This window comes from Mauremys mutica, chromosome 15 (assembly GCF_020497125.1).
Source record: "Mauremys mutica isolate MM-2020 ecotype Southern chromosome 15, ASM2049712v1, whole genome shotgun sequence".
Taxonomy (NCBI): Eukaryota; Metazoa; Chordata; order Testudines; family Geoemydidae; genus Mauremys; species Mauremys mutica.
Window position 1 is genome coordinate 3,466,613 of NC_059086.1, and position 18,749 is coordinate 3,485,361.

At 49.9% G+C, this 18,749-nt stretch overlaps 1 protein-coding gene across 3 annotated transcripts in view; it reads left to right on the top strand.

Annotated features, from left to right (window-relative positions):
* The window catches only part of PAK4 (p21 (RAC1) activated kinase 4), a 95,860-nt gene that overhangs the window by 23,375 nt on the left and 53,736 nt on the right, over positions 1-18,749 (top strand). The window contains exon 1 of one of the 3 annotated variants that reach the window (XM_044988691.1): positions 18,552-18,748. The exons of the other annotated variants lie outside the window; for them this stretch is intronic. The gene's annotated coding sequence lies outside the window, so the exon portion shown is untranslated. Of the gene's footprint in view, positions 1-18,551; position 18,749 lie in introns of those variants that run through there. 3 annotated transcript variants of the gene reach the window in all.

Here is an 18,749-nt window from a genome sequence, read left to right on the forward strand (position 1 = left end):
CAGATGCACTGTTTTTTGGGGGTGTTTTTTGCAGGAGAATGTACTTTGTCTGAGTATTGAATTAACGGTAATCAAATATCAGCCCTCTGTCTCTGCACCTTATTTCTGACCTGAGTTATCCAGCTTCAGCTTCCAGCCGTTGGTTCTCATTCTGCCTTTTCCCGCTCGATTAAAAGAGCTGTCAGAGATCTCTTCCCCGACAGGTACATCAAGTCCCTTCTTAGTCGTCTCCTGGCTAAACTAAATAGATTCAGCTTCTTGAGGTAACACATGGTTTTTCAGATACTGAATTATTCTCATAGCTCTCTTCTGAACCCCTTTGTTTTTGTCTTTGTGTTGTCAAGCTGTAAGTGACTTGCCAGGAAGTTTATGGCAGAGCAGAGATTTGAACCCAGGTCACTTCAGTCATATTTGTTGAGGTTCAGCGCTTATGGAAATCAAACCACATACCCGAATGCACATTTAGGAACCTGACTTTAGGCACCCAAGTATGAAAACTTGGCCTCTTTATAAATACAGGTCAGTTTCCAAAAGTGCATAGTATCTTTGAACCCGTCCATTTTTTGGGAGTCCCACTTGGAATGCTTTAAAGGGTCTGGATTTTCAGAAAACTTTCTGCTCCAACCCAGGCACCTTTCAGGGGTGTGAAGTTGAACAGCCAGAACTTGAAGCCTCCTTAAACCACTAGTCCTTTTTGGAAAAATCTTGGCCAGTGTAATAATTCTCCTGTTTGATTAGGTGCAGTGCAGCAAGAAACCTCTGAAGCTTCCCCAGACTTTGTGCTAGTCACATTCTTTGACCAGAGTTTACAACAGCAAGGCTGTTTTTATTTGGTTTGCCTTCAGAATGCAGCTGTATATAAACAACCCAGTAATTCTCTAATTAAGCCTCTTTGAAATATTAAATAAACTCGTAAACTTCTTTTAAAAAACAAAATTGAATGCATGTGTCCTCTTAAGCACTGGAAGAGACTTGGAAATATGCAGCAGAGGCTGCACTGAGTGTCCTTGGTTTCAGAGACTTGTCTTACCAGCCATGTGAAAGTTAAGGTAGCACACCACTCCACTGCAGCCTTCTAGGGTTTAAATACATCAGCTTCATTTAGGCATGTTGACTAGATCCATGCTTAATGTTAGTGCATGAATTATTTTCTAGAGCCTTGAGGTGCAACCTGTCACCCTTCCCCTGCCCAGGTAGTTAGTCTGACACTACAATACTGGCTTCATGGTATTAGAAGGATTAGGAATTTTACATCACCAGCCAGTTGGGGGATGCAGGGGGGGAGACATTGCTCAGGTATAATGGTGGGCAGGTCTGATGTTAAAAGGGGCAGAGATAGGCGTTATCAATTACGATATGGAGAGACTAGACTGTCTTTTTTTTATGCTGTCCAATAATGTGAAAGGGTCGTGTGACTGGAAATAATGGCCAGAAAACGATGAATAAATAGAAGAGGAAAATTCCTCTAGGCCGGGTGTAGCGAGCCTGTGGAATCCACTGCCAGAAGGAGGCAGTAATGCCCAGTGGAGAGAAGCACTGAAATGGGAGTCAGAAATCCTGGGTTCTGTTCCCAGCTGTGTCATTGACTTATGCTGTGACCTTGGGCGAGTCACCTGACCCTCCAGTCTTTTATCGCTGTACAATGAGGGTAGCCATATTTATTTATTCATCTTCTTTTAAGTGGTTGGCAATCTATGGTTTATAAAATGGTGCAAAAGCATTAATGCCTCATTCTCATATATGAAAACACGTTGGAATGCAAAACTTGACAGTGTTAATACTGATAGTGTCACTCTCGTACCATATTTCAGCCTTGCAAAATGATCATGAAAATTTACACTGCTGGCCCAAAAGCCAGTTGCCTGCTCTTACAACAGCGATGAAGAAAACCCCCCAATATTACTTGCTTCGGTGAAGCGAGGGAATGCGATTTTTGCAAGGTTGCTTTGTGTGTGTATCTGTCCGGGGGGCAGGGGGAAGCGAATACATTTTTAAAATATCCAGCTGCAGTATTTATATTTATCGCTGGGAGCCAAGATAAGGGTAATTGGAGCTCCTGCTTCAGGTTATATATTTGAGCGTCTCCAGGGTACAGAAGGAATCTCCCCACCTCTGGGCGGTATTGTCAAGTGGTATTTTAAGAAACAGGCTAAATATCGGGAAGGATTTCCTGGGAGATGAGAGATGGTGGGAGTAGTTTCCTTTGAGGAAGTAGCTGAAGTCCCAAGACTTAAGTCACTTAAAAGCCGGCTGGGTGAGCGTTGGAAAATGGAATGCAGGCCTGGCCCCCGTCTGACAACAGAAATTACCGCACGACCCCGGGAGGGGGGACCAAAGCCTGAGCCCACCTGAGCCCTACTGCACTGGGCTGAGGGTGGGGGTGGGGGAGTCCGAGTCCCGCTGTGCTGGATGGTGGGGGGTGGGGGGGTGGTCAAAGCAGAAGCCCCAGGAGGGGGGGCCTGTGACGTGAGTCTCGCCACCCAGAGCTTTGAATTTGGCCCTGGGCTTCAGTCCCAGGCCCCAGCAAGTCTTAACACCAGCCCTGGTGACCCCATTACAATGGGGTTGCGACCCCCGTTTAAAACCCCCTGGTTTAGATGTTACTCAATAATTTTTCTTTATCGCTAAAGCTTGTGAATTGGTCAGGTGTGTTACAGCTTTTATTTTATTTTGTACCGGGAGGTTGGCCAGCAGCCTGGGTTTGCTAGCCTAATTGCAAAGCTTGTATTCTTTGCAAACTTTTAAAAAAACACCCCCCCGCCCCAGGCCTTGCACACATGAGCAAACACTGCGATGGGTTGGCTGTTTCTTAGGAAACGACTGATTCTTCTTTGAATAACGTCCCCATGGGTGCTCCACTTCAGGTCTGCATGCGCCTCTCAAGCTGTTGATCAGAGTTTTTTCCATTAGCATCGATCATTCGGCCCATGCATGCGCCCTCTGCAGCCTCTGTGTCAGACACTGAGGGCTTGGCTACACTTACAAATTTGCAGCGCTGCAGCAGGGTGTGAAAACACACCCTCTCCAGCGCTGCAAATTGCGGCGCTGCAAAGCGCCAGTGTGGTCAAAGCCCCAGCGCTGGGAGCCGTGCTCCCAGCGCTGTCCGTTATTCCCCACAGGGAGGTGGAGTACGGACAGCGCTGGGAGAGCTTTCTCCCAGCGCTGGCGCTTTGACTACACTTAGCGCTTCAAAGCGCTGCCGCGGCAGCGCTTTGAAGTGTAAGTGTAGCCAAAGCCTTAGGCCGTATACGGATGTGCAGGCGAACTGCTCTCAGTTCTTTCTCTACTGCCTCGACTTGAGACTAAGCTTTAACCTGCCAGCCTTGAGGATGCCTTGGCTATTTTGTGTTCTTCTTTACCTATAGCTGTTCGTTAGGATTAATTAGTAGTTGTTGTTATAGTTCATTTTCCTCCTCCTTTCCCCTTGGGGAGCCTTGGCTTTCTGGCAGGAGATGCCTAGCTCGCCAGGTTTCAAATGCCGCCTCTCCTATGCCTGTGAGCGGTGTCCATTGCCTGGGGAAGTCCCACGTCTCTCAGAAGAGCAACTTCTGCCTGGCCCTCAAGTCTATGGCAAGGGAGAACAGGGAGATTAAGCTCAGCCTGTTAATGATGGAGCGCTCCCTTTGGTCAGCTGCTGAGTCAGGTCAGGAGATTCTGCCACCACAGCCACCCACCTCCTTTTGGGACAGATCCAGCACCCCTTCCACCTTGGCACAGGCTTCCCTTAAGAAAAAGGGAGGTTGTTGGAGGCTTCAGAGAAGACTTCCAAAAAGAGGAGCACGGTCTCTCATTTCAGGGTGCCTGCTCTGAGAGAGCCCAGGGCTATTGCAAGATCTGTGGTCTCTGAAGCCGCAACCTCTTGGCTCACTACTATTGAATTAAAGGTGCTGGTGGCGCCCGAAAGCCCTGAGCTCCAGAGAGAGAGACATGGCTCTGACAGGACTTTGGTGTTTAGGACAGCAAGTATGAGCACCCACTCTGGTACCGGATAGCTCAGTCCTGCCTTTGGCACCTACCCGCTCTGCCTTGAGCAAGCAATGGTGCCAGACTCTATCGGCACAGTAGCCCCAGCATTGATGGTACTGTCGGCTTCAGCTGCCGTGTTCTCAACTAACCCGTCGGTATCGATTTCCCTACTTGACACTGCAGGAGTTCAGATACACAAGGGCTGAGCCAGCATCCCTGCTCTTCATGGGTACTGAGCGTCTCTTGGTACCGAGACCTCAGTCTCCAGATTACTAGTGTATTATGGTGTCCTTCAAGGATAAGGTCTCTTCATATCCATACCCTAAATTCTTAACTAAGGTTCTTTCGGAGTTCTACCTTCACCAGTCCGTTCTTCTACCAGTGTTTTCCTCCCAAAGCTGCTTAACTCTCTGCCCGAGACCTGTTCTCATACCCTGGATGGTAGAAGGGCACTGGCCTTCTACTTGGATAGGACCAAGCAATTTTGAAAGTCATCCAGGCGGTTCATCTCCCTTGTGGATGGATCCAAAGGTGTCCACAATCTCTGCTCAGACTACAGAGATGGAGATCAGGTGTACGGTCACTTCTTACAAGGCTGCAGCCATTCACCCCCCATCCCTCCCCAGAAGGTAGCAGCACATTCTACTAGATCACCAATGACACCCACAGCATTGCTTAAGGACATACCAGTGTTTGAGATGTAAGGCTGCTGCGCAGCCTTCGGTATGTACGCTGTTTGAAACACTGCAGCTCGATCCACGCTGTCAGATCTGATGCGGCACTTGGTACAGCAGTTCTGTCTTCAGGTCTGGACTCCATGCCGAAGCTCCCTCTGGGGAAATTGCTTGGAAATCACCTGAAGTGGGTTACCCATAGGGATGCTACTGACCTTGTGCAGTAACTGCAGTTCATTGAGTTGTGTCCTCCTATGCAGGCTCTACTTCCTGCACTCCTCCCCCACCTGCTTTACATTGTTCTCTATGGGACATTAGGGGGGGAGAAGGAGCTGAGGGCAGTTCAAGGATATATAGGGATGTGCAGGCCATGTCCAGCATGAGGAGGCATAGGGCTCATGCACAGTCCAGTGAGCACTGATGATGGCCAAATCTCCAGTCAAGGGCTCGAGAGGGGTGTGCACGCCCAAAGTGAAGTATCCATAAAGACGCACATCTCGGAGAACCATAGTTACTGCACAGAGTGAGTAACCTCTTCTTTTCGGGTTTGGTAGTCACTTCTCTGTGCATGATATCTCTCGAGTTAATCCTGCTCCTAAAGTTGCTTTCCTGATGCAGTAACCAGACACTAAGGTCTCAAATCCTTTTCCCCCCAAGTATCACACACTTTTGGATAGTTGATACGGACTGTTTCTAGCATGTTTATCTAAGGATCTCAAAGTTTATTACAAATAGTGGCCTTTTGAGTTAGAGCCGTATTCATCCTGTTTTATACAACAGGAAACAAAAGTCCAGAAGTCAGATGTCCTGGCTGAGGTCACACAGTGAGTCAGTGGTAGAACCAGGAATTGGCCTTTGAAATCCTTTGACTCTACCAGCACTGTTTCAGTGTTGAGTGAGCCTCTGACAAACACAGCCAGAGTGTAGGCGTGTGGTTAGATGTAAATGAGGAAAGGTGAAGTCTAAGGCCAGGTCTACACTGCCACGTACTTTGGTATAACTTGCATCACTCAGGAGTGTGAATGAACCAGCCCCCTGAGCAAGGTCTGCTCCTAAGGGTGTTCTGTGCCAAAAAATTCTGCACACAAGATTTGTCAATAAATAAATGCAGAGGCTTCAGCATGGCAATAGGGAGCACAGACCACTGGCTGCACAAAGATGGGAGATCACCCTGCAGGCCCCCCCCCATCCCCAAGACACGGACTCAGTGGTGAGGCTGCACCTGACCCTGATGTAACACAAGGCCTTCCCCAGAAATACCCTGGGGCCATGCCCCTCTGTACCAGGTGTGGGGAAGGTAGGCTCCACCAGGCAGGATCTAAGTGTGGAGGGGCTCTGGGGGTGGGCTGAGAGGATCTCAGCTGGGGCTCTGGGGGTGGGTGAAGCTAGTTGGCAGTCAGTGGCATGGAGTCTGGTTGTGGGGGCTCAGGGTGGTGCAGCGGTGGGGCATCGGGGTGGAGGTTTGAGTGCAGGGAGCTCAATGGGAGGTGGTCTGGGTGCAGGATGGTGGTGCAGGGGGGCTCCAGATGTAGGGATTGAGGTTCAGTGGGGTGGGGTTTGGGTATGGAGGGCTAGGAGGGGTCTGGATGTACTAGGTGAAGCTTGGCAGGGGTGTCTGGGTATGCGAAGTCCAGATGCACAGGGGTTGGGTGGATGGGGGAGCAGCTGCCCATACAGTGACCCGTCCCCCCACAGCTAAGTAGTGATGGGGGCAGGAAGCAGGGGAGGTGGTTAAGCTTTTTGCAGCTGGGGGAGGTTTCTGGGAGTGGATCTGACACAGCCCCAGCCACTCCTTGCAGGGGAAGAGGCAGTCCCGTCCTTTCCTGTCCCCAGCCCTGCAGTGATTACCTCTCCGCTTGCTGCTCCGGGTGCCGGAAATGATGTACCTGCACTGCTAGGGAGGGGTGCATGACTTCTCCTGCAGCTTCCCTGTCAGAAAGTCATTTTTCTGCGGGGAAGCAAAGAAATCTCCGGGGGACATGAATTCAGCGCACGCACAGTGGTGCAAAATTCCCCCAGGAGTAAACGTAAGTTACACCAACCTAAGTGCCAGTGTGGACAGTGCTATGTCAGCTGGAGAGCCTCTCCCGCTGACACAGCTACCACCTCTCGTGGAGGTGGATTTATTATGCAGATGGGTGAGCTCTCTTGTCAGCATAGAGCCTCTTCACCAGACATGCTAGAGCGGAACAGCTGTACTGGTGCTAGTTTCTAGTGTAGACTAGCCCTAAATCGAAAAGGCTTTCTCTAGCCAAACGGGTACGCTTCAAAAGGCCCAGCTGATTTGGTTAGTCATTCTTCAGCCTTCATTGAGGGTGATGACTTAATGGCAGGTTTCTACTTCTGGGTTTCTCTGGTTTTGGGACCTCCCCCTTTATGTTGAGCGACTTGAAAAGAGGCAGGGCTAGCGAAAGAACAGGTTTCCCACACAGAAGCGATGTCCTTGATCTGCATGTGAGTCACTTGTGAAATCCTTTACTCCCCAGAGCTGTTTTCTAGAGGAGGGAGCAGCACACACTCCCTGGCTCCAGGAGCGTGAGAATCGGTGGAGCTGAGTGAGCTTTTATACAGGCTGTTCGCTGACAGTGTTTTACTGAAATGTGACTTTCTCAGTCTCTGGAAGCCTATAGGATCAGGAAGACCCAGCGGTTCCTGTCTGTGTACACAGTCCAGCAATTCAGACAGCCGCAGCGGATTGCAGCAGAGCTGATCACTTGGGGGAACTCTTAACTGTACGTTAATGCAAAGCCCTCCAGGAAGGGGCTTGTGTGTTTTCTGAGAGAGTCAGCAAGAAGCTTAGTTATTTAGCAGAGCAGGAGGCTGTGTAGATGATATTTGCCCCGAGGGAAAACTAGCAGTCTAGAAAGCACCAGGATAGTGAAATCGGTGCACGTTGCCAGATGACCCCAAAACAAGCTCTCACTTAATAAGCCCTGGTGCTGTTACAATTCCACACAGTACAGCGTTGCTCTTTGCTGTCAGTTTGTGGTTTGTCCGAGCTAATGAGTCTAACGAAGCTTTGCGTTTTATGTAGCTCTTTAAAATATTTTCCCTTTCATCTGAGGATCTGAAGGTGCAGGCAAATATCTATCCAGTCTTTCGCAATGCCCTTCTCAAGCCTCTTCTACACTAGGTATTCTTATACTGGCAAAATCCTCGAGTGTGGATGCAGTTATAGCCGTGTGAAAGTGCCTCTACACAGCTTACGTTGGTTCGGGGAACTGGCAGAAGCTGTACCGGTGTAAACACTTTGATGCTGATATAACTGGATCCACCCTAGGGCTTTTACCAGCATAGCTGTGTCAGTAAAATCCCCCCTCTCTGACATAGCTATGCTGATGAAACTGGGTGGTATAGACCATGCTGCAGTATAACTAGGACTTGGAGTAGGTAAGGCAGCGCTACATTTTTCAGAGGGGGAAACTGAGGCACAGAGGAGGTGTTGCAATGAGTCAGGAACAGAGCTGAGATAGGAACCTGGAAACTCCTGATGCCCTGCCCATTTGGCCATATGCCACATGATGTTCACTTCCTCCCCATGTCAAAGGAGGCCAAGTACTGAGCTAAACTAATTTATTGTCCTGTTTGCTTGCTTATTTATTTTTTTAAAAACCCCATAAATCCTCCTGAAGTCATTTTCCCTTTAGATTTGTCTGTGGAGGGTTCGATTGCTGTTTCTGGCTGCTGATAAAGTAACTCTTCGTTCAAATACATCCCCAGTCAGCATGCGTCTTTGGGGAGGGTTAGAAGCATACTTGCTACAGGCTCCGGCTTGTCGAAATCAGCAGGCTCTTGTGCAGAAAAGTTCTGTGCAAGCATATTCCCCGCACGAGGGCATTAGTGTCTCCTCGTGCGATACTGATGACCTCTTCAGTTAGGGTCGTATCCTCATGTGGGACATCAAGTCTGTGTAGGGACCCGTAGAACAACCTCAGCAGATTGCTCCCCAGCGGAGGTCGGGCATCCGTGGGAGTTACATGGTGCGTGGCCTGTTGTGAGCTCGCACGGACAGATCTGAATGCCGCTGGCTCTGCGCCGGTCCCTACTGGCAAGTGCGGAATGGGGAGGCAAGATGGGTCAGTGACTGTGTGTGGCAGTGAGAGGGTTCAAATGACTCCTGAACACTGGGCTGTCATCGCCACTACTGGGGAACTTCTTGGGCTGGCAAACACACTCGCCCTCGTTGGCCACTTGATGTTAGAGCCCAACGTTTATGTCCGACTGGCTAATATTGTACTTCTGCCCCTGCTTCAGTAGTGCCCTCGTGCCTGGGTAGCCCTTTCCATCAGAGGCGCTCAAAGCCCTTCACAACCGTGAAACCTCACTAGCCCCCTTAGAGATGGGGGGGGGGAGTATTATCCCAATTGCAGCCTTTGGTTGCTGCCCCAATCTAAATATTTACCAAAAGCAATTTTACAGAGCGGGAACTGCAGGCAAAGAGGTGAAGTGACTTGCCCATGGCAGGACTGCCACAGTGCTGCGTAGATCTGCTTTGAGCAGCAGGGTGGGAAAAACGCTTGTGCCTACCTGTGCCCCCTTCTCTCACTTCCTGCTCGGGGATGTCGGCTTGTGAAATTATCTGGGAGGCTCACTTAAGCCAGGGGCGGCCAGCCTGAGCAGGGGAAGGAGCCAGAATTTACCATGTACGTCGCCAAAGAGCCACACTAATATGTCAGCAGCTCCCCCCCACTCCAACCTGCAGCGCCTCCTGCCCGCCGGCAGCCCCACCAGTAAGTGCCTCCCTCCCCACGATCAGCTGCTCTGGTGGGGAGGGGGGAAGAGGGAGGGGGTGGAGTGGGGGCCGGGCCTGGGGCCGAGCAGGGGGTGGAGCACTCCCTGGCACGTTGGAAAGTTAGCACCTATAGCTCCAGGCCCGGAGTCGGTGCCTATGGAGGGAGCTGCACATTAACCTATGAAGAGCCACAGGTCGGCCACCCCCGACTTAGAGGATAATCCTTTTGACGTTATGATGCATCATTTAGGTCTCCACTGGGCACCCTTTGGGACAATTGCAGCTATTGCTTTAGCCACTAGCAGACACTCATGGACACCTGGTATCTACGACATCTGAATGCCTGGTCCTCACAGAAGCTTCTGTGATGGTGGGTCTCCTTGGTGTATCTTGGCACAGCAGGAGTGCAGGCTCTTGAGTTCTTGGAGTTCCTAGCTCAGCTTCCATCTCTTTGTTCCCATGTTTATCTGTCCATGGCTCAGATCTTAGCTGGGGTGGGTGTGGGCAGTCCTGGGATGGGAGATACCCAAAGAAATACCAGGCTTCTACTGAATTGCCAGTGCTGCTTCCAGTATGCAGCTATTTCTCCGTGAGTACTGGACCATTGTGATGCTAAGGGACACATTGCTGCTGGAAGTGTTCTCCATGGAGGTGTCCATGGCCCTCACCACTCAAATACTTGTTGATGGATGTCATTGAAGGCGAGGGTGGGAACAATGGGTTGGGGCTTTGACACTGGGAACGGGGGCAGGGGACTGCTGGGGGACGTATTACTGTGGCTCTTTGGCAATGCACATTGGTAAATTCTGGCTCCTGCTCAGGCTCAGGTTGGCCGCCCCTGCCTTATTAGCAACCACAGGCTGAGGCCAAACAATATTTCGGTCGTTAAATTGTGGTCCCCAGACTAAGGCTGTGTCTACACTGAAGACCATACAGCAGGCACAGTTGTACTGCTGCATCTGCTCCATTGCAAGGTCTCCCGTGCAGTCGCTCTGTGCCAACGGGGGAGAGCTCTCCCATCAGCACAGTTAAACCACCCTCAGCGAGCGGCGGGAGAGCATCTCGTGCCAATACAGCGCTGTCCACACCGGTGCTTCTGTCAGTCGGGGGTGTGGAAAAAACAGTTTTACCAACAAGTGTTAGTGTAGACGTGCCATATTGCAGCGCAGAAAGAATGGAACCTAGAATATCTGCGTTCTCTTTGGACTGACATACACAGTTCTGATCTGCAAAACGCAGCATTAGTGGGGTGAGAGTAAAGTGGAGTCTGATTAAGCCATGCTGGCTTAATGTTTTTATACGTTATTAGTGGATAGGACACTAGACTAGGTCAATTCTCTCCCTGGCTCTGCAGGTTACCTGCTGTCTGACCATGAGCAAGGCACTTTTCCTCTGTGCCGCTATTTCCTCTCCCACTCCTTGTTAAGAGGGTACGTTCTTCGGGACCTCTCAGGGTGTCTACACTGCTGTCATGGGGCGTGATCAGGGCTGGCGGGTGGGGGGGGCGGCGGCAAGTGAGGCAATTTGCCCCGCGAGCCCTGGCCGAGAATCCCTTCCCTGGCTACTCATCTGGTGGTGGTCCGGGGCTTCAGCGGCACTTCGGCAGCGGGTCCTTCAGTGCTGCCGAAGACGCGGAGCGAGTGAAGGACCCACTGCCGCCGCAGACTCAGAGCGCCGCCCGGTGAGTACAAGTGCCGCAGTGGGTGGCGTCTTTTTTTTTTATGGCCGCTTTGCCCCAGGCCCCCTGAATCCTCTGGGCGGCCCTGGGCGTGAGTTGCCGCTCCTGTAGACGTACGGCGCTAGCTTCAATCTAGCTAGCTTGGGGTACCGGCAGCAGCGGCGCCGTGACAGCGTGGCCTCCAGCATGGGCTGGCCGCCTGAGGAATTACCCGGCGTTGTGGGCGGATTCGCACAGCCTGGCTGCCCCAGCTTCACTGCCCCGGTACTCGAGCGAACTAAATTAAAGTTAGCTCGGGTGTGTGTACAGAGCCGCAGTCACACCCTGGGATTGCAGCGGAGACCCGGCCTTGCTCTGGCTATGCAGCGTAGCGCAACGTGGCCCTGAGATCAGGGTACGTCTTCGTAGCCCTTCTCTCAAGTGAGCCTAGCTCCAGTAAAAGGAGCTGCACTCCGGAATCCCGACCGATGCCGCACCCACCTGTGCGTGGCACGAAGACGCCTGGGGACCCCGCCGATGGCTCTCTGCATTGCAGTTAGCAGAGACGCGCCGTTTCTTTCCCGTGGAACTTTGGGAGAACTGGTCTCTTTTCTGGGCGCACAGGGGAATTGTGGGAAGGCATTGGGGGGGTTAGCAGCATAGGTGCCAACTTCCCCTCTTTCCCGTGGGTGCTCAACCCCCCCACCTTTGTCCCCAGCCCCGCCCCCACTCCACCCCTTCCATGAGGCCCCGCCCCTGCCCTGCCCCCATTCCAACCCCTTCCCCAAAGTCTCTGCCCCCTCCCTGCCCTGTTCTAACTCCTTTCCCAAATCTCCGCCTCTTCCCCTGAGCGTGCCACGTTCCTGCTTTCCCGGAGCGACCGACAGCGGTTGGGCAGAAAGCGCTGGGAGGTAGGCGGAGGAGCGGGGATGCGGCGCGCTCAGGTGAGGAGGGGGCGGGGGGACCTTGGCTGCCAGCGGGTGCAGAGCACCCACTAATTTTTCCCCGTGGCTGCTCCAGCCCTGAAGCACCCATGAAGTCAGCACCTATGGTTAGCAGCACTTGAGTGGAGCTAGCCCGCATCCACACTGCAGAGTGGCTGTAGTTTTAGCCTATGTCTCCTGAGGGGCCAGCCAGCTGCGTTCGGCTAAAGGGCTGGCGTGTGTGGCTGGTGTTGAGTTAAGGGCAACACTCGTTATAACCCAAGTTGTCTTCACAGCAGAGTTGGGGCCTCTAGGTGCTACCATGATACCTAATAATAAATAAAGGGAAAGGGGCCATCTAACGAGGTGATGAAGAGGAGAAATATTGTGGACGGTCCCTGGGACTGTCTTCAGAACACTAGGATCACTGGCAAATCTAGGACTTTTTGCAATTTTTTTTTACTAAGTTCATCAATCTTTTTAAGATCTTTGGGATCCGAGTATTTCTCTTGATGTGCTTTTATCTTTCTGTGAATTAATTAGTGGGTTTTTACTAGACTTCACTATGGATGCTGGATGGGTTGTGGGGTTGTTTTTTTTGCTATTGTCAACCAGAAAGAGCAGTTGCAGTGAATGTTTGTATTTATAGCAGCTTTTGAAGCCTTGTCAGCTGGAGACTGTGAATTGTTGTACTGACATAATAGAGAAATAACTTTCCAGGAGGGCAAAGGAGTGATGTAGCTTGTACCTCACTAAACCCATCACAAGCTGAGATACGTTGCCAGCTTGCTTTCTTGTCCTCTTGTATTTCTTTTAGTGGTAGCTTCAGCGAGAGAGAGAGATGCATATAAATATAAAAACCTGTTTTTTGGTAAGGGAAGAAAACAAATGATATGATGTATTCTCAAACCCGCCTGGTTCATGGGAACTTGGGTGGCTCTGGCCTGGAATGGTGCATTTCAATGACAATCTAGTGTTCTGATGGATGTACTGTCAGGCTCTTCAAGTTAACAGCATGTTTAGCTGAAGGCAGTGGCTCTGAATAATTGCCCTGTAAAAAGTGGTCAGCTTTATCCACAGTGCAGTTCTACTGACACGCTCTCCCTCTGTCCTTTCTGTGCCTTTTGGGGTATTACTCAATATTGAAAACAAGAAATCCGATTCCGACTGTACAGCTCTGCCGCTTGTGCCTTTATTTTTGTCTGTAGTCTGAGACTGTTCACAAACACCTCAGAGGGTCGTGAAGAATGAATTTGACACTGTTCAGCGCTGTATTTTAAATCGGCTTAGTGACAGCCCTGCAGATTGCAGTCCTCAGTTCCTAAACACAGCCGGTGGAGGTACAGCAGGGGCCGTGGTCATGCAAGTCTCCCTCCTGTTACACACACCAGCATAACGCAGGTTGTCATTCTCCCTGTGCCTTTCAGCTTGCGTCTTTCTCCTGAGAGCGCCAGCAGAAGGGTCACTGGCTGTGGGCTAGCCGCCCAGGTATGTACGTTGGATCTTGGAAGAGGTTGTACTTGGATGGCTAACCTGTGCCGCTGTGGCCATCCTGTTACTTTTTAGTGCTTCTCTTGAGTAGCGTGTACATCTACCTGACCTGGGAATGACGGCTCCCAGCTGCAGCGTACGTACCCTAATGGACGTGGACACCTGTCGCCTAAGAAATAGGCCCAAACCCACCTGTTTCCTTGATGTCTGCCTATGAACAGCCATTAGATTGCAACAACTTCCAGTCCCTGCTGATCCTTGCTGCATTTGATTTTGTAACATGGATATGAAAGGGATCTATGTCCCCTTGATTGCCTTCCCTTTCTAGGTCCCTGCTTGTACAATGCCAGCCTCCTTCCCGAAATACTTGTTCTTGGAGTATTCAGAGAGTGCTAGAGCATAAGCACATCTGCCTTAGCATCTCCTGGCAGGATGAGGTGTATCGCAAAGACAACCTGTTCAAATGTCCCTGGTATTTAAGTCTCTCAGGCTCAACAAGTAGTGCAGGCCTAGATTGGCTCCTAGTGGGGGTTTCTCCTCCCCTCTTGAAGTGCGGGAGGTTTGGTTTTCATTTGAAAATGATTTTTCTTGGATCCTCCCTCATCTTTCCAATGTGATTCTGGGAATGCTTCCAAGTAACAGTTAAAACAGTCCAAAGGTGGTGTGACCATGGAGGGATCAAAATATAGGAGGAGAGAAAATAAAAGAAGAGGAAAATTAGCACAAATGGGAAGGGACCTGTCCACTTGCAAATCATGACGGACGATTAACGTGCCCAAATATGTGTTAAAAACCAAAACCAAAACACACTTCTCATTTTTATAACATCAAAGGGTCCTGGCCTTGTAAGCTACAAGTTTAGGGTGTTGTCCATTATTCAAAGTACACTTTATTTTCAGTTTATCAAATGCAGTTGGCTGATTTTTAAGCTGCTTTAAAAATGTGGCATTTTTGTTGTTGAGATGGGACTGGAGCACCACTGAATAAGACTTTTTTTTTTTTGTACTGAAACAGTCCTGCTGTGTTTGCTGTTCAGGATTTCCTTAGAGTTCATTTTGTGCTGATAAGACCTCAATGCTGCCACTTTTTCCCTCCCATTCTGGACTTTCTAATGCATTTAAGGGAGGGTGAGGAATTGAAAGCTCAAACTCCTGCATGTTGCAGTGATTCTCTCATACGTGTTTCGCTACATGGATGGCTTGCACAGATGGACACAATGAATTTGCGGGGCTAAAGAATTGTCCGGGCTTTGTTTACAGGATACACCAGCTAATTGGGCCAATCCAGGGGCATTTCCTGTTAGCTCAAAAAAACCCAACAACCTGAATATGGACACAGACCTCATAACATTGAAACATTTTCACATTGGAAGCCTGGCATGCAGGCCTAGAGCCAGAGCTGGCAAGGACTCGAGCAGTTTCAGCTGCCCCTTCTCCCCCCAAGTCAATGGAAACAGTCAATACTCACCACCTCATAGGATTGGCCATTTAGGGCTTGTCTACAGTACCCGGATCGGTGAGCAGCAATCAATCCCGCGGGGGTCGATTTACCGCGTCTGGTATAGACACGATAAATCGACCACTGAGTGCTCTCCCGTCAACTCCGCCAGAACAAGGAGCGCAAGCGGAGTCGACGGGAGAGCGTCAGCTGTCGACTTACCGCAGCGTCTTCAGTGTGGTAAGTAGATCTAAGAACGTCGACTTTAGCTACGCTATTCATGTAGCTGAAGTTGTTTCTCTTAGATCGACCCCGCGCGGTAGTGTAGACAAGCCCTTAGATTGGCAGACAAAGCCATTCTTGGTTTGCTTCCTGTGTGCTGAAAGAAGCTTTAGACAGCCATGAAATCTAAGGCCAAGTGTTAGGCAAGTTCATTAAATATGGGCTTTACATTTCCTGGTTTTGGAGGCGGTTTAAATGACCTCGTTGGTCATCTGGCCCAGGTTTTATCATTTAAGCATCTTAACCTTGGGTTCCATCTCTTTCGTATTTTCAGATCATAAGCTAAAATCTGTGTAGAGCTTCATTTAAGGCCTTGTTTACACTTAGCTATATCAGCAAACCCTCCTAGTGTAGATGCCGTTTATACTGGCAAGAGGACTTTTATGCCGGTATAACTGTCTACACTAAGGCAGTTGGCTATCAGCAAAGGATCGCACACCTAACCAACAGCTATGCCAGCAAAACTTGTAAGTGTAGACAGATCCAAAGGAGACTTTAACCCACTGAGGAAAGAAAGGAGTGTGCTCTCGTGCAGAGGTTTCCAAACCAAGCTCCATGGCGAAACTGGCTGGTTTAGGGGTCCTGGGGAGTAGTGTTGCCTACTGGATCGTGCATTGGACTGGGACCCAGGAGACATGGTTCTGTTCATGGCTGTGCCACTGGCCTGCTGGGTGACCTTGGGCAAGTCACTTCCCCTTTCTGTGCCTCAGTTTCCCCATCTGTAAAATGAAGATGATGGTACTTAACTCCCTTGTAAAGCACCCTGAGAGCTATGGATTCAAAGTGCTATAAAAAGAGCAAAGTGACAATGGTCTCTTTTACAGTCGCTCCAGTTCAGAGAAACAAACCTAAAAATACAATAAACATCCTTCCATGGAAGCAAGTGCAGTCATCGCAACAGGGATAGTATCCCTGCTATCCTCGTACTAATGTGTGGCCGTCCAGGCTGCCGTAGCAGTACTGCCAATCCCCCATGCGTTCAGATATCATGTGTCTGACTTAATTTATTTGGCTGGATTTTTTTTTTTTGCTTTGTTTTCTGGTGTTGAGATCTCTAGGGGTCAGGTTTTTCAAGTTTTTCTCCTTAACCCTGAGGGTTGCTTGGTTGTTCTCTTCCTTCCCACCCCGGTGAAAGCTGTGATTCTTACACTCACTACTCCAGGAGCTGGGGCATTGAGGGGGAAAATGCATAAAATCGCGAGGGTTTGGAACACTGCTAGGTAGACAATTTGGGAACCCCTTGCTCTGATTCAAGCGGGGGCTTCTGGGTTCTGTTCCCAGACCATCCTCTGATTCCTTAGGGGAAGCGAATAAGGTAGTATCTATGAATACCTAGCATGGAAGGGACAAACCACTTCGCGGTTGTGCGGCTCAGTTTCCCTTGCTCTCAAATATCTACAATCCCTCTCTGTGGGTGTTCCGAGGTTTTCATGATTGATGCTGATAGTCTTTTGAGATCAGGTGAAATGTGCTAGAGGTGCCATAGTGAAAGTGTCAAGGATTGACCTGGGTTTTGCTGATTTTATTTTGGGGGCGAGATCCTTTAGAACGGCTGGGTTTTTTTTTTTTTTGTAAACCAGTTATGGGGGGGTCCATTTACTGAGTAGGGAAATACCCCACCAGTGACAGCTGTTGGGCGAGCAGCTGCTTGTGGTGCAGGTGGGGGGAACTTGCCAGCTTTTCCTGGAGGGATTTTCCCCTTCAGTGTTTTCAAGCTGGCCCCACATTGGGTTGCCCTTATCCTCTCCCTCCTTCCTCCTCTTTTGATCCTGATCCACTGGCTAGAGCACTTGACTGGCTGCTTTGTTTCAAACGTTGCTGTTTCATTGGCTGCAGGCTCAAATCTGCTCCACTTCTTGCTGCCTTTGCTTTTTAACCCTTGCCCTTCCAAATCCAGCGGACAGGGTGATGTGGGAACCCAGCTGACTTTCCCAATTTCTGTCAGATCTGGGTGTGCTTTCAGCCCCAGATAAGTGTTTAAAAAAAAATCCTATTAAATTGCTACCTGTCAGGTTATTGCATAGTCAAATGACTGCAGTTCATGCCTGGAACCATGTAGGCAGGTTTTCAAGGCCTGAGATAAAATGTGACTTGTTTTGTTTTCTGTTAAGCTGAAGGGAGAGTTTCCAGTTCTGAGAGGTGGCTGGCGACGTGGCGCCCAGTTAAGCGGGTTGCTGTGGGTATTGGAAGCCGTTCTGCCTTTCCACTCTGGTTCCTTGTGCTAAGGAGTTAATGCTATTCTCGTTCTCTGATTATTTTTTTTTTTTTTTGCCTTAGGTTCAGTTTCTGTTGCTGGCAGCCTAGTGAAGTGTAACTGCAAGATGATGAAGGGAAGGAAAGTCCGGTTTCATTGTGTCGATTGCAGGGAACAGACTCCCTGGGCTGCGAAATGGGCACTTTTATTTGTGTTGCTATGGGGAGCTGCCCATTTCTCTCATCTGATAAGAGGGGGTGGGACCGCAGAATAAGAGCGGAAAGTGAGAACTTGTGGGGGGTAGGGAACTGGAGGAAATACCCTGTTAAAACCCCATTCCACACTCTCTGTGTGTGCACAGATCATATCATGTAACTGTGTGACTGGACGAAGGGGTGAATTGGGTTAAACAATAAACAATTGTGGCTTGTTTTTAATCTTGTTAGGTAGGAAAACTAGAGGTAACTTGGGAGCTCAGTATACTATTAGAGGGATTTGGGGTGGGGTGGAGGATCAGGTCACATCTAAGTCTTCCCACTGTTTGTTTGTGGTTCTCAACCGTGGTCACAGACCTTGGGGCGGTCCGTGGACTCTGTCAAAGGGGTCTGCGAAAGGCTTAGACTAGAAACTGACTGAACAGAATTCAACGCTATATACAGACAATAGCTTTCCAAAGGGGTCCGCACCTGCCTTTGCAATTTTTTGTAGGGGGTTGCAAATGAAAACAGGCCGGGCACCACTGGCCTACAGGCTTTGTCCAGCACTTCCTCTGGAGGGAAATCTGAATGTTGCTGCTCTGTTAGCAGCAGCAGCAGGCAGGGCTGCCACTTGGGGTGGGTGTCTTTTGGGTTGAAAAGGTGGCTTGAGGGGCTGGTCTTGGCTGACTTGTTACACCAGCTACTGTGGCGATGGGTGCGCTATTAAATCCCGAAAGTTGGTCTAATAAAAGATATTACCTCATCCACCTCCTCGCTCATAAATCGGAACACACACAACCCCTGAGGGCTAGCAGAGAAACACAATCCCAGCTGCTCCTTCCCTGTCCTCTACTCCCAATGCAGCAGCTCCCTTGCCAAGAAGTGGGCGGTGCTGCCCCCCCCACACTCCCTTATCCCCAGTGCAGACCAATTGCCATGGATGTGGAGGGAGGTGCCTCAGAAATCTGGGTCTTGCTGAAACTGACGGCATGCATGCAAGCTGGGGTCAGGAGCAGCTGAGTTAGCGACCAAGCCATCAAGGAACAGAGCGAAGGAGGAAATCTAATCTCTTCTGGAGGGGGAGGAGGAATTGTTTGTGTTTATCAACCTTTTTTTTCCCCGGCATTATTTTTTGCTATGTTCTGAGTGAAGGCTCTTCCTGCCTGCCTTGCTCGTTAGCAGAAGGATGGTGAAGG